The sequence below is a fragment of the Triticum dicoccoides genome, chromosome 6A (genome assembly GCF_002162155.2).
Source record: "Triticum dicoccoides isolate Atlit2015 ecotype Zavitan chromosome 6A, WEW_v2.0, whole genome shotgun sequence".
NCBI classification, from domain to species: domain Eukaryota; kingdom Viridiplantae; phylum Streptophyta; class Magnoliopsida; order Poales; family Poaceae; genus Triticum; species Triticum dicoccoides.
The window spans coordinates 548,694,763-548,707,111 of NC_041390.1; the positions used below are offsets into that span (position 1 = coordinate 548,694,763).

General features: G+C 45.6%; 1 pseudogene; it reads right to left on the reverse strand.

The window, feature by feature from the left end:
• Window positions 1-2,736: 2,736 nt before the first annotated feature.
• LOC119317841 lies at window positions 2,737-4,232 on the reverse strand (annotated as a pseudogene).
• Window positions 4,233-12,349: the final 8,117 nt, after the last annotated feature.

A 12,349-nucleotide genomic window follows, 5' to 3' on the forward strand; every position in this document is an offset into this window, starting at 1 on the left:
ACATACAGTCTCAAAGGGTTATACAACTTCCCAGGAATTTTTTTGGAAGGGTTATCCAATTAAGTAAGCAATTGGTTCGATGTTTAGGACTCAAGAGGGTCGTGGTACCCAGTTCATCGGGATCAAACCTCAAGTTTGGCGCTTTGATGTCTCATTCATGCGGATTAGTCTTACACCGGTAAACAACATTTCCGTAGATAGCAAGACGACTGTGATGACTTCATCAGTCTTAAAGCTCCGCAACTTCGATCTTCGGTAGATGTGCGAGTGTGTGTGTGTGCGCGCGCGTGCATGCCTACATTGTGGTAAAGTGTTTCTTAAGAAAAACGAAACTAAAAAAGCAATCACCAACCATGGCTATTTTGTCATGTCAGAGTGGTTATTGTGCTACAAAGAAGTCTGGGTGACCCCCTTAGACTTGTCATAAGATTCGCCTTACAATCACAAATTTGGTTTGGTTCACTTTATCCGTGATGAAACTTCGTACTTTACCACGTTCGTTCTTCCTTGACTAGTTTTGACATGTTTGTGTCTGTTTTTTTTTCTTAGTCAGCAATGTCATATCGCATTTTTTTTCTCTTATCGTCACATCATCTAGTTTCTCTCTACCTAAAACTAAAACAATGTGTTTCTCTCAAACTATATCTCAATTTCAGGTACAATTTTACTATAAGGTTCACCGAATTACAATTGATTTACAATTTTTTAGAAACATCTACTGTTGTCTGAATTTTGAACCAAAAACTTCAAACTTGAAACTAAAACATGTTACAGTACATACATAACAGAAAATTATAAAAATTATCAAGTAAATTGTTTATAGTTCACGGGCCAATATGATGATATTATAGATAAACCGATATGCAGGTTAAGAGAAACTTCTTGCTTTAATTTCAAGCTCAACTTTTGGGTTCAAAACTTCAAAATCCAGACAACTTTTTTTCCCTTTAAAAATGCCAGTAAATTGAGCATAATTCACCGACAAACTATTGGCATAAGATTTGAGAGTAACCTTCTATTTTAATTTTAGTTGTGAGGAGAGAGAAATGGCATGATAGAGGGGGGGGGGATATGTGATGTGGCACCACTAACTAGGACAAAATTGGAGTCAAGCAGGTCAAAACCAGCTAAATAGGGACGAAGGATTGTAAAATGAAGGGGTTTCATGATTCGGAGGGGTAAACTGCAAAACAAAGTTTGGGATTGTAAAGTAAACCCTAGGACAAGTTTAGGGAGTGCTATGGACTTCTCTCATCACACTATGGGCTATCTAGACAGGGCAACAGAGCATTATCCAACTTAAAAGGCAATCACTAAACAAAATGCAGCCACTCAAAAGGTTGCATACAGACCCCGGGAAGCTCTGAGTAGTCTGTACTCCGTCCGTAAAGAAATATAAAGGTTATATTTCTTTACGGAGGGAGTATTTTTCTTTAATGGTCTATTTTTTATTAGAATGTCTTCCAGAAATCAGACAAAATACTGAAATAATTCAGACTTGCTAATCCCTCAGTTGCCTAGAATTTTCGTAAATGTCAGTCACCTGAAATTGCACCTTGGTTAGTACTCCGATCATGGAAATTTAGTGTGAGTTTGAATCCATAGTTGATATAGTACAAAATTAGATGAGATGTGAATTGTTGGATGTTGACCCAAAGGCTTAAAAAGGTTTTTGAATCAAAGGGGATTCCCCCAGCCCCAACTTTTTATTAAAGCAGAGCGAAACAGCCAGAACTACTCCCTCTGTTCACTTTTATAAGACTTTGAAGACATTTCAGACAATGTATAAAACAGCTCATCTTGAGTTGTCTGAAATGACTTACAAAAGTGAACATTTGAACAACTCTCACTCACAACCAGAAAAAGCTGCAACGGGATTATTACAACGTTTTTTTAACAGCAGCAAACAGTCAGGACTCAGGCCAGGCGCTCAACATGAGGAAGCAAGAGAACATATACATCATAAATGGACAACGCTAGCCACAAGAAGAGCTGCCAAGAGTCGACCCAAGTTATCCTAAGGAGCCCCCTTCGATGATGATCGAGTAGGCGCAGACATTTGAGGAGCAGTGAAGCTTGAGCATCGTCGCAAAGCACCCTCCATTGACGCACAAAAGATCCTATCATGCCCAGAACACACTTCAGACTTCGCCAAGAACGCCCTGAAAGACAAATTCATTTCGAAGCACCTTACAGAATAGACTCCCAAAATATTTTTTGCTGGGTCAGATTGTGATCAGTGGCACTGGCATGCATACATGTATACATAGGAACCATTCACAGAATGCATCCAATTCAGTACTCTTCCCCTAAAAAGGAAAATCAAATTCAGTACTCACATTGGTTGTCAAACAAAACTTAGCGGATGATCTGTTCCATCTCAATTTACTGTAGCGGGTAATTCAGCACGCATACAATGATTACATTTATTAAATTCTAACTGATCTACCTGAAGAAAATGCTAAGAGACAAATTCCTGGTTCACAGAAGGAAAAGGCTGACCATGGAAAAGGTTGAGATTTATGCATGATCGATAGCGCACCCTCACCCATGTAGTGACTGCAAATATGCAAAGGTGATCAGGTGAATATATAAGCCTGTGCCATTGAGTGTTTCATGTTCAAGTGCAAAAAACAATGAGCCAACAATCTTTCCCACAATTCTAGAATCCGACATACGGTGCACTTAAACCATGATGAAAGCCCATACAACTCCAAAACAAAGAAACAAAAGTTGTATGTCCCTGCAAACTCCTACAAGAGTTGTAACATGGTACCTTTCATTTCAGAATCCAAACCTAGCTGGATAAATGGTAGCCTCAAGCTGGGCATCATAAGTTTGTATTATAGCACAATGAGTTTCATCGTAATTCAGGTGCTAGCGGAGCGAGTTGCAGAGTACACATCAAGAGTATCCGAATGCGGTAATAAGAATGAAACATTGCTGCCATTTAGATGGTTACTGAAGATTCAAAACATGTGAACCTACAGCAGGATCCTTCATACCGCAACTTCAGTTCGCAGTTTCCCTTGGCAAGCAGCTGCGTAGGCATCGGCAAGGCCTGGAAGAACATGCCTATGAGCATCTATATACTTGAGCTGAAACGTGTTCTCACTAGCCGTGACCATCGGGTAGAAGCTCTGATCTTTCTGAATCAATCCTTTCTCCTGGAGCACCTTCATCACGTAATGCCGAGGGACAAGTCGGCACTCCAGGCTGTACATCAGGATTGAGGGCCTGGTAAGGATGTACCTGGTGTCAACACCGACCACCTTGGTCAGGAACTCCTTAACACGGCGAAGCTTCTCCCCAGAGATCCTCAGCACCGTTGGGTTCATCCTCACCACCTTGGCCACCTCGGCCTCGGACCACCCGAGGATCTCCTCGAAGAGCTTGAGCTTGGCTGCCATTGTCTCGACCCCAAGGCTCGTCGTCGTGGTCACAGCCTGCCTGAACATAAGCGAACCGCGAGGCACTCCGAGCTTATCAGCACGCTCCAGGATGGACATTAGGGTCTTGGGGCTGCTGGTGAGCAGTCTCGAGTTGGGCACGCACATCTTGGCAATATCGGCAGCACTTACCCCACTCTCCCGTAGCACCGCGATGTTGGGCTTCACCACCCGCTCGAGGTCCGACGTGAGCAGGTAATAGTTGCCCTTGAGGATGCGGATGAACTTCTCCGGCGACCCCAGGAAGGGCAACCAGAACCCGAGCTTCTCCTGGATGCTGACGGAGCGGAAGACGCCGGGGGTCATGCGGAGGAAGGTCCGGACGTGGTCTTCGGAGAGGCCATAGCCGCGTAAGATGGCGACGCGGGCCTTGAGGGTGTCGTCGACGCTGCAGTTGAGGATCCGCGGGTCGCGGGCGACGATGTGGGCGATGTCGGCCTTGGAGAAGCGGAGGGTGGGGCCGGCGAGGTAGGCGAGGACGGACTCGGCGTTGGAGGTGGACTTGCAGTGGGAGACGTGCTTGGCGGCCTTGAGGGCTTGCTCCGGCGTGAGGCCGCAGGTGGTGACGAGGTAGTCGTCGACGGCGAATGGGGCCGGCGGGGCGTCGGTGGCCGCCGAGGTGGACAAGAGGGCCCGACGGAGAGAGAAGATCACGGGTGAAGCTGGGAGACGGAGCGAGAACAGTTGCTTGTGGAAGAGAAGCATCGCGGCGGCGGCGGCGGCGGCGGCGGAGTATGTATTGCAGGAGAGTCCGCCGCTCCGTCTTTGACCTCTTGTGGCCTCGCAGCAAAACTACTTTAATCCTACAAGTTGTTGGGCCCGATTGGGAGAACGAAAACTCTAGTCCAGTTCACTCTTGGGCCTAAAATGACACCACTTTATTCCTACAAGTTGTTGCTCTCCTACCACCACTCAAAAAAAAGTTGTTGTTCTCCTACAAGGGGAATTCATCAAGGAGATCCAATCTCTTCATATCTTTTCTTGTTGGCAGCAGAGGGTCTTTCGTGTCTCTTAAAAGGTAAAGAATCGGGCTTCGATGGTCAGTGGGATTAAAGTGATGGAATCGGCACCACCGATAAGCCATTTACTCTTTGCGCATGACTGCATGTTTGTTCGTCAAGGCCAGATGTGAGGGAGCTAGTTTGGTGTCTTCTTTGTTGGATACTTTTTTTTGCGAGATTTCTTTGTTGGATACTTATTGTCAGGCATCTAGGCAGAAAATTAATCATGATAAGTCATCGGTTTTGTTTAGCAAGGGTTGCTTATAGACAGATAAAGAGGAAATGAAAACTATCCTGAACATTCAGAATGAGAGCTTATCTGAGAAATAACTGGGCATGCGTACTGATGTAGCAAGAATGGGGCCTTTAAGTATTTGAAAGAAAGAGTATGGAGCAAAGTAAAAGTATGGATGGAAAAAATTCTATCGGGTGGAAAGGAAGTGCTAATTAAGTCAATTGTCCAATCAGTACCAGTTACTACTCTGAGGATTGTGCCACCACATCAACTCCATCATTCGAAAATTCTGGTGGGGTAGTCGGCGGGGCGAACAAAAAACATGTTGGGTCTCATGGGAGGTAATGACGAGACCAATATATCAAGGAGGGTTGGGATTTAGAGATATTGAGATTTTCAACATCGCCCTACTCGCTCGGCAAGCTTGACGAATTTTGCAATCTCCAAGACACCCTAAGCGTAAAAAATTTAAAAGCTCTTTATTTTCCAATGACTGACTTCCTTGATGCAGAGCTTGGCACCCAACCTTCTCAAATCTGGAGGGCGATCATAGAGGGAAACATAATTGGTTGCCTAGGGATACATCCATGCGCCCCGTTGTTTGCCTAACACCGCAGCGACCTGAACAAGTGTCAGACTTGATAAATGCTACGACATCGAGTTGGAAGGTAGAGGAAATTCGGGAAATGTTCCTCCCAATGGACGCAGAAACGATCCTGAAAATCCCACTGTCCACAAGGTGTTCGCAAAATTTATGGGCATGGGTTCATGAAAAGAAAGGAAGCTTTTCAGTAGATTCACGTACAAAATGCTGATCACAACGAAGTTAAGCAGGGAAGCGTGACTTGAGGGCCACGGCGGATCCTCGGATGTCAATGGAGAGCAGGAAAACTGGACTAAGCTGTGGAAAACTACTGTCTCTTCCAAGCTTAAAGTGTCCCTTTGGAGATTGGCGCGATGTTCGCTGCCAACATCTGACCTGTTAAGCCACCGTAACATGTCGACCTCGTCCCAGTGTGCAGTTTGTGGAGAAGACAACTCTTGGATGCATTCACTGCTCCGCTGCACAATGGTGCAATGCGTTTGGGCCTTAGCCGACCAAAAGCTCCTAGAACATATGCTAGCTACTGCTAAATCTAATGCAAAGAGCTAGCTTTCTTGATGCGAGACTCGGTATTGCATGCAGATTTTACACAACTAACCGTGACTCTCTGGTCAATTTGGTCAGCTCGGCGTAAAGTTATCCACGAAGGAGAACACCAAAGCCCCATGGCCACTCATTTGTTTACCCAGAGATACTTGAAAGATCTAGACCTAGCCTCGCCAAAACAATCATCCCAACCTGGACACCAACCTCCAGCACAAGCTCATTCATGGATCCCTGCCCCCACGTGGCTACAGCAAGGTCAATGTTGATGCGGCCATATGTAAGAATATGCAAGTTGGAGCTATTAGTGCAGTTTGCAGGAATGAGCCGGGCGTTTATCTTGACTCCTCAGCCTTCATGGTTTGATGGATCCAAATACGCTAGAAGCCGTTGCTTGTCCTGAGAGTCGCCTTAGATTGCAGCAATGTTGTATCAGACATAAACACAGGGACATTCAGAATCATCGCTCCAGTGGTGAAGGAGATCAACGGAACGGCCACTGAATTTCTTTCTCGCTCTTTCATCCATGAAAGTCACCTTTCAAATATGGGGGCGCATTATATAGCTAAACATGCTTTACACTCAGATGAGGGACGCCATTTGTAGCTGATACATCCCTATGACAATTCTGTAATTCCTATGAACCTTTCTTTTGAGCAATAATGTAAAAGCATGTTACCCCTCAAAAAAGTTGTTGCTCTCCTCTCTTCTCAAAAAAAATTGTTGCTCTCCTCGAGGGAGGGGAACGAATGGCATCAGACGTGATGCCTATATACATGACCATACCTAGATATTCTCATAACTGTGCTCAATTTTGTCAATTCCTCAACAGTAATTTGTCTACCCATCGTGAATACTTATGCTCTTGAGAGAAGCCACTAGTGAAACCTATGCCCCCCGGGTCTATCTTCTATCATATTAATCTTCCAATACTTATTTATTTCATTTTCCTTTTATTTTACTTTGCATCTTTATCATAAAAATACCAAAAATATTATCTTATCATATCTATCAGATCTCACTCTCATAAGTGACCGTGTAGGGATTGACAACCCCTTATCGCGTTGGTTGCAAGGATTTATTTGTTTGTGTAGGTGCGAGGGACTCGTGCGTGGCCTCCTACTGGATTGATACCTTGGTTCTCAAAAACTGAGGGAAATACTTACGCTACTTTTCTGCATCACCCTTTCCTCTTCAAGGGAAAACCAATGCAAGTGCTCAAGAGGTAGCAATGACATATACCTTTGGCGTTGCCGGCCTTCTTATCCGCTAAGTACTTGGGGCAGTTTCGCTTCCAGTGACCATTTCCCTTGCAATAAAAGCACTGAGTCTCGGGCTTGGGTCCATTCTTTGGGTTCTTCCCGGCAATTGATTTACCGGCGCAGCAACTCCCTTGCCGTCCTTCTTGAAGTTCTTCTTATCCTTGCCTTTCTTGAAACTAGTGGTTTTATTCACCATCGACACTTGATGTTCCTTTTTGATTTCCACCTCCGCTGATTTCAGCATTGAATATAACTTGGGAATGGACTTCTCCATCCCTTTCATATTGTAGTTCATCATAAAGCTCTTGTAGCTAGGTGGAAGCGACTGGAGGATCTTGTCAATGACCAAGTCATCTGGAATATTAACTCCCAGCTGAGACAAGCGGTTGTGCAACCCAGACATTTTGAGTATATGCTTGCTGACAGAACTGTTTTCCTCCATCTTACAACTGTAGAACTTGTCAGAGACTTCATATCTCTCGACCCGAGTATGATCTTGGAAAACCATTTTCAGCTCTTGGAACATCTCATATGCTCCGTGTTGCTGAAAATGCTTTTGGAGCCCCGGTTCTAAGCTGTAAAGTATGCCGCACTGAACCAGGGAGTAATCATCACTACACGACTGCCATGCGTTCATAACGTCTTGAGTTGCTGGGAAAATAGGTGCGTCACCTAGCGGTGCTTCAAGGACATATTCTTTCTTGGCAGCTATGAGGATAATCCTCAAGTTTCAGACCCAGTCTGTATAGTTGCTACCATCGTCTTTCAGCTTGGTTTTCTCTAGGAATGCGTTGAAGTTGAGGGCAACATTAGCGTGGGCCATCTAATCTACAAGACATATTGTAAAGATATTTTAGACTAAGTTCATGATAATTAAGTTCATCTAATCATATTATTTAATGAACTCCCACTCAGATAGACATCCCTCTAGTCATCTAAGTGATACATGATCCGAATCGACTAGGCCATGTCCGATCATCAGATGAACAGACTAGTCATCAACGATGAACATCTCCATGTTGATCGTATCTACTATACGACTCATGTTCGACCTTTTGGTCTCTCGTGTTCCGAGGCCATGTCTATACATGCTAGGCTCGTCAAGTCACCTAAGTGTTTCGCATGTGTAGATCTGGCTTACACCTGTTCTATGCTAACGTTGAAATCTATCACACCCGATCATCACGTTGTCCTTCGAAACAACGAACCTTCGCAATGGTGCACAGTTAGGGGGAACACTTTTCTTGAAATTTTAGTGAGGGATCATCTTATTTATGCTACCGTCATTCTAAGAAAATAAGATGTAAACATGACAAACATCACATGCAAATCATAAAGTGACATGATATGGTCAATATCATCTTGCGCCTTTGATCTCCATCTTTGAGGCACGACATGATCACCATCGTCACCGGCATGACACCATGATCTCCATCATCGTGTCTTCATGAAGTTGTCTCGTCAACTATTACTTCTACTACTATGGCTAACAATTAGTGTAGGATCGAACGTATGTCTAGAGGGGGGGTGATTAGACTACTTGACCAAATAAAAATCTAGCCTTTTCCCAATTTTAGTTCTTGGCAGATTTTAGCTATCTTAGCACAAGTCAAGCAATCTTCACACAATTCAAGCAAGCATGCAAAAGAGTATATGAGCAGCGGAAAGTAAAGCATGCAACTTGCAAGAATGTAAAGGGAAGGTTTTGGAGGATTCAAACGCAATTGGAGACACGGATGTTTTTGTCGTGGTTCCGATAGGTGGTGCTACCGTACATCCACGTTGATGGAGACTTCAACCCACGGAGGGTAACGGTTGCGCGAGTCCACGGAGGGCTCCACCCACGAAGGGTCCACGAAGAAGCAACCTTGTCTATTCCGTCACGGCCGTCGCCCACGAAGGACTTGCCTCACTAGCGGTAGATCTTCACGAAGTAGGCGATATCCTTGCCCTTACAAACTCCTTGGTTCAACTCCACAATCTTGTCGGAGGCTCCCAAGTGACACCTAGCCAATCTAGGAGACACCACTCTCCAAGAAGTAACAAATGGTGTGTTGATGATGAACTCCTTGCTCTTGTGCTTCAAATGATAGTCTCTCCAACACTCAACTCTCTCTCACAGGATTTGGATTTTGTGGAAAGAAGATTTGAGTGGAAAGCAACTTGGGGAAGGCTAGAGATCAAGATTCATATGGTTGGAATGGAATATCTTGACCTCAACACAAGTGTAGGTGGTTCTCTCTCAGAAAATGTGTATTGGAAGTGTAGGTATGTTCTGATGGCTCTCTCCATGAATGAAGAGTGGGTGGAGGGGTATATATAGCCTCCACACAGAATCTAACTGTTACACACAATTTGCCAAACTCGATCGGACTGAATGGTTAAACTCGGTCGGACCGATTCAGCAAACCTAGTGACTGTTAGGATTTTCGGCGGGACTGAGATGCAACTCGGTAGGACCGATATGGTTAGGGTTAGGGCATAACGTAATCTCGGTGTGACCGATTACACAAACTCGGTGGGACCGATTTTGGTAATAAGCTAACCAGAGAGTTGGTCAGGTAAACTCGGTGGGACCGATTCGCTCATCTCGGTGAGACCGAAATGTTACAAAAGGGAAACAGAGAGTTTACATTGCAATCTCGGTGGGACCGATCGCTCATCTCGGTAAGACCGAAATGTTACGAAGGGAAACAGAGAGATTACAATCCCATCTCAGTGAGACCGAGATCCCTATCGGTGAAACCGAATTGCTAGGGTTTGTGGCAGTGGCTATGGCATTTGAAACTCGGTGGCGCCGGATAGATAGAATCGATGGGGCGGAGTTTGACTTTTGGTTTAGGTCAAATGTGGATGTGGGAAGGTAGTTGAGGGTTTTGGAGCATATCACTAAGCACTTTGAGCAAGCAAGCCATTAAGCAACACCTCGTCCCTCCTTGATAGTATTGGCTTTTCCTATAGACTCAATGTGATCTTGGATCACTAAAATATAAAATGTAGAGTCTTGATTTTGAAGCTTGAGCCAAACTTTTTGTCCTTAGAATTTTGAGGGATCCACTTCCTCATCCATGCCATGCCATTCATTGAGCTTTTCCTGAAATATTAATCTTGAAATAATGTTAGCTCAATGAGCTATATGTTGTTAGGAATTACCAAAACCACTCGGGGATAGTTGCACTTTCAATCTCTCCCTTTTTGGTAATTGATGGCAACATATAGATCAAAGCTTCGACAAATGATAATAAGAGTGAAAGATATCGTCGCTTTGAGAAGTATGTGAAAAGCAAGAGCTCCCCCTAAATTTGTGCATATCTTAAGATTTGCTTTGGACTGCAAATGCACAATGAGTTAGGATCTTGGGTTACTCTTCCATGTCACATACATCTTGGTGGAGCGCTCAAAATGATAAGAATTAAATACATGCACTCATCACCAAGCAAAGTGAATGATCATATAAGGATAAGTAAGATAATATCATCTAACAAGCATAAGTGTAGCTTATGATCAACCACATGATCATCAATGTCTCACAGATAATAGCATAGTATCTCAAGCAATCAAAAGATAAACAAAGTTCAACCACCAAAGCAAGAGAGAATAAAAAGCAACGCTCTCTCTCGAAGCCTATGATCTATACATTTTTCTCTCCCTTTGGCAACAAGTTACCAAAAAGTTCATAGAAAATGCTGACACACCCTAGATAGTTCAAGCATTAGAGTGTGCATCATGTTTAAATTCCACTTAAATTTGAAATGGGGAAGACAGAAACCCCAGCACCCCCTGGAAACAACTAGGGTTTACTAAAATTATTTTCAATGAACCTGAAATGCCCTTCTAAAAAGTTCACTCTCTTTGTTTGGGTTAGAACCTCTGGCAAAATTGGTGCACAATTTTCTAGGTCAACAGAAGGTCATTGAATTAAATCATAAGTATTTGATTTTGGGCATTTAAATGCTATAAAATAATTTAAATGCTCAAATAATTCTGGTAATAAGTGTGGGCTCTTGGAAATATTCTAAACAGAGCCCACAATTATTTTCGGGATTTTTGGAAACGTTTTAGTATTTTTTTAATAAAGCCCAACAGTTGCAGAAAAAAATAGAAAACAGAAAACAAATAAGAAAAAGAGAGAGAGGGAAACCCACCTGGGCCACACCTGTGCTGGCCCAGCCCACCTGGCTCAGCCCAGTCGACTGGCCTTGCCAGTCATCCTCCTCCTCCCGCCAGGAGGACAAGGAGCGTGTGGCCAGCGCCCGCGGCCACACGCCGGCCACCTCCTGCTTCTGCCGATGCCCTGGAGGCGTCTAGGGGTGCCACACCGACCCCCACGCCCCCCTCTCTCCCTCCCTCACTCTCCCTGTGCTCCTCTCCCTCCTCTGGCTCTCCTCTCGCACGCACCGAGAGCCATTGTCGCTGCCACACGCCGTTGTCGCGGCCACCGCCACTGCCTCGCCTCTCCGACAAGCCCATTAGCTCTGCGCTGCCGTCCTCGACCTCTCTGTCGACCCACGCAAGCTCGGACGACCCCAAGACGACGTGGTGACCTTCTTCCCCATCTACGGCCGCCGGATGCCGTCGTTCGATTCGCCGGCCTCAAGTCCTCCCCGAGCTCACTAGCCTGCTCCGCGAGTTCCCTGTGAGCCCATCTTTCCTCCGCCCCTCTTCCCGCGCTCGTCCGCGTCCTCCAACCCCCTCTGCCGTCGAGGCCGAGAGCTCGGCTCCGCCGGCCATGTCACCGCCATGGCCACAGGCGTGTAAGCTCGAATCCGAGCACGCCTTCGTCTTCCACGCGCTCCCAGGAGCCTAACGCACCACTCCCCGTGCCTCGCCGTGCCCTGTAGCGTCGGGTTCATCCATGCCCGAACTCCGGCGACCGCCAAGGTCGTCGCCGGCGTCGTTTCCGGCCTCCCCGAGCCCCACGTCCTCCACCAAACGATGCGGCTCGCTCCCCGCGCCACGTAGCTGCTCTCCGCCGTCGTTTTGGTCGCCGGAAACGCAAACCCGAGCCCCTCCGCCGCGTCTGACGTCGCCGACGTCAAGCCGCCGGCGACTTTGACTCAGTTTGACCCTGTGCGGGCCCAGGTAGACCCCTCCTGAGTCTATGACAGGTGGGGCCGGACTGCAAATTAGTTTAGGATTAATTTTAACTAAGTTTAATTAGTTCAGTCACTGACATGTGGGTCCAGGCCCCACTGATAGTTAATTAGAGTTAATTTAACTCTGTTAATTAGCTGAGTCACTGACAGAGAGGGACC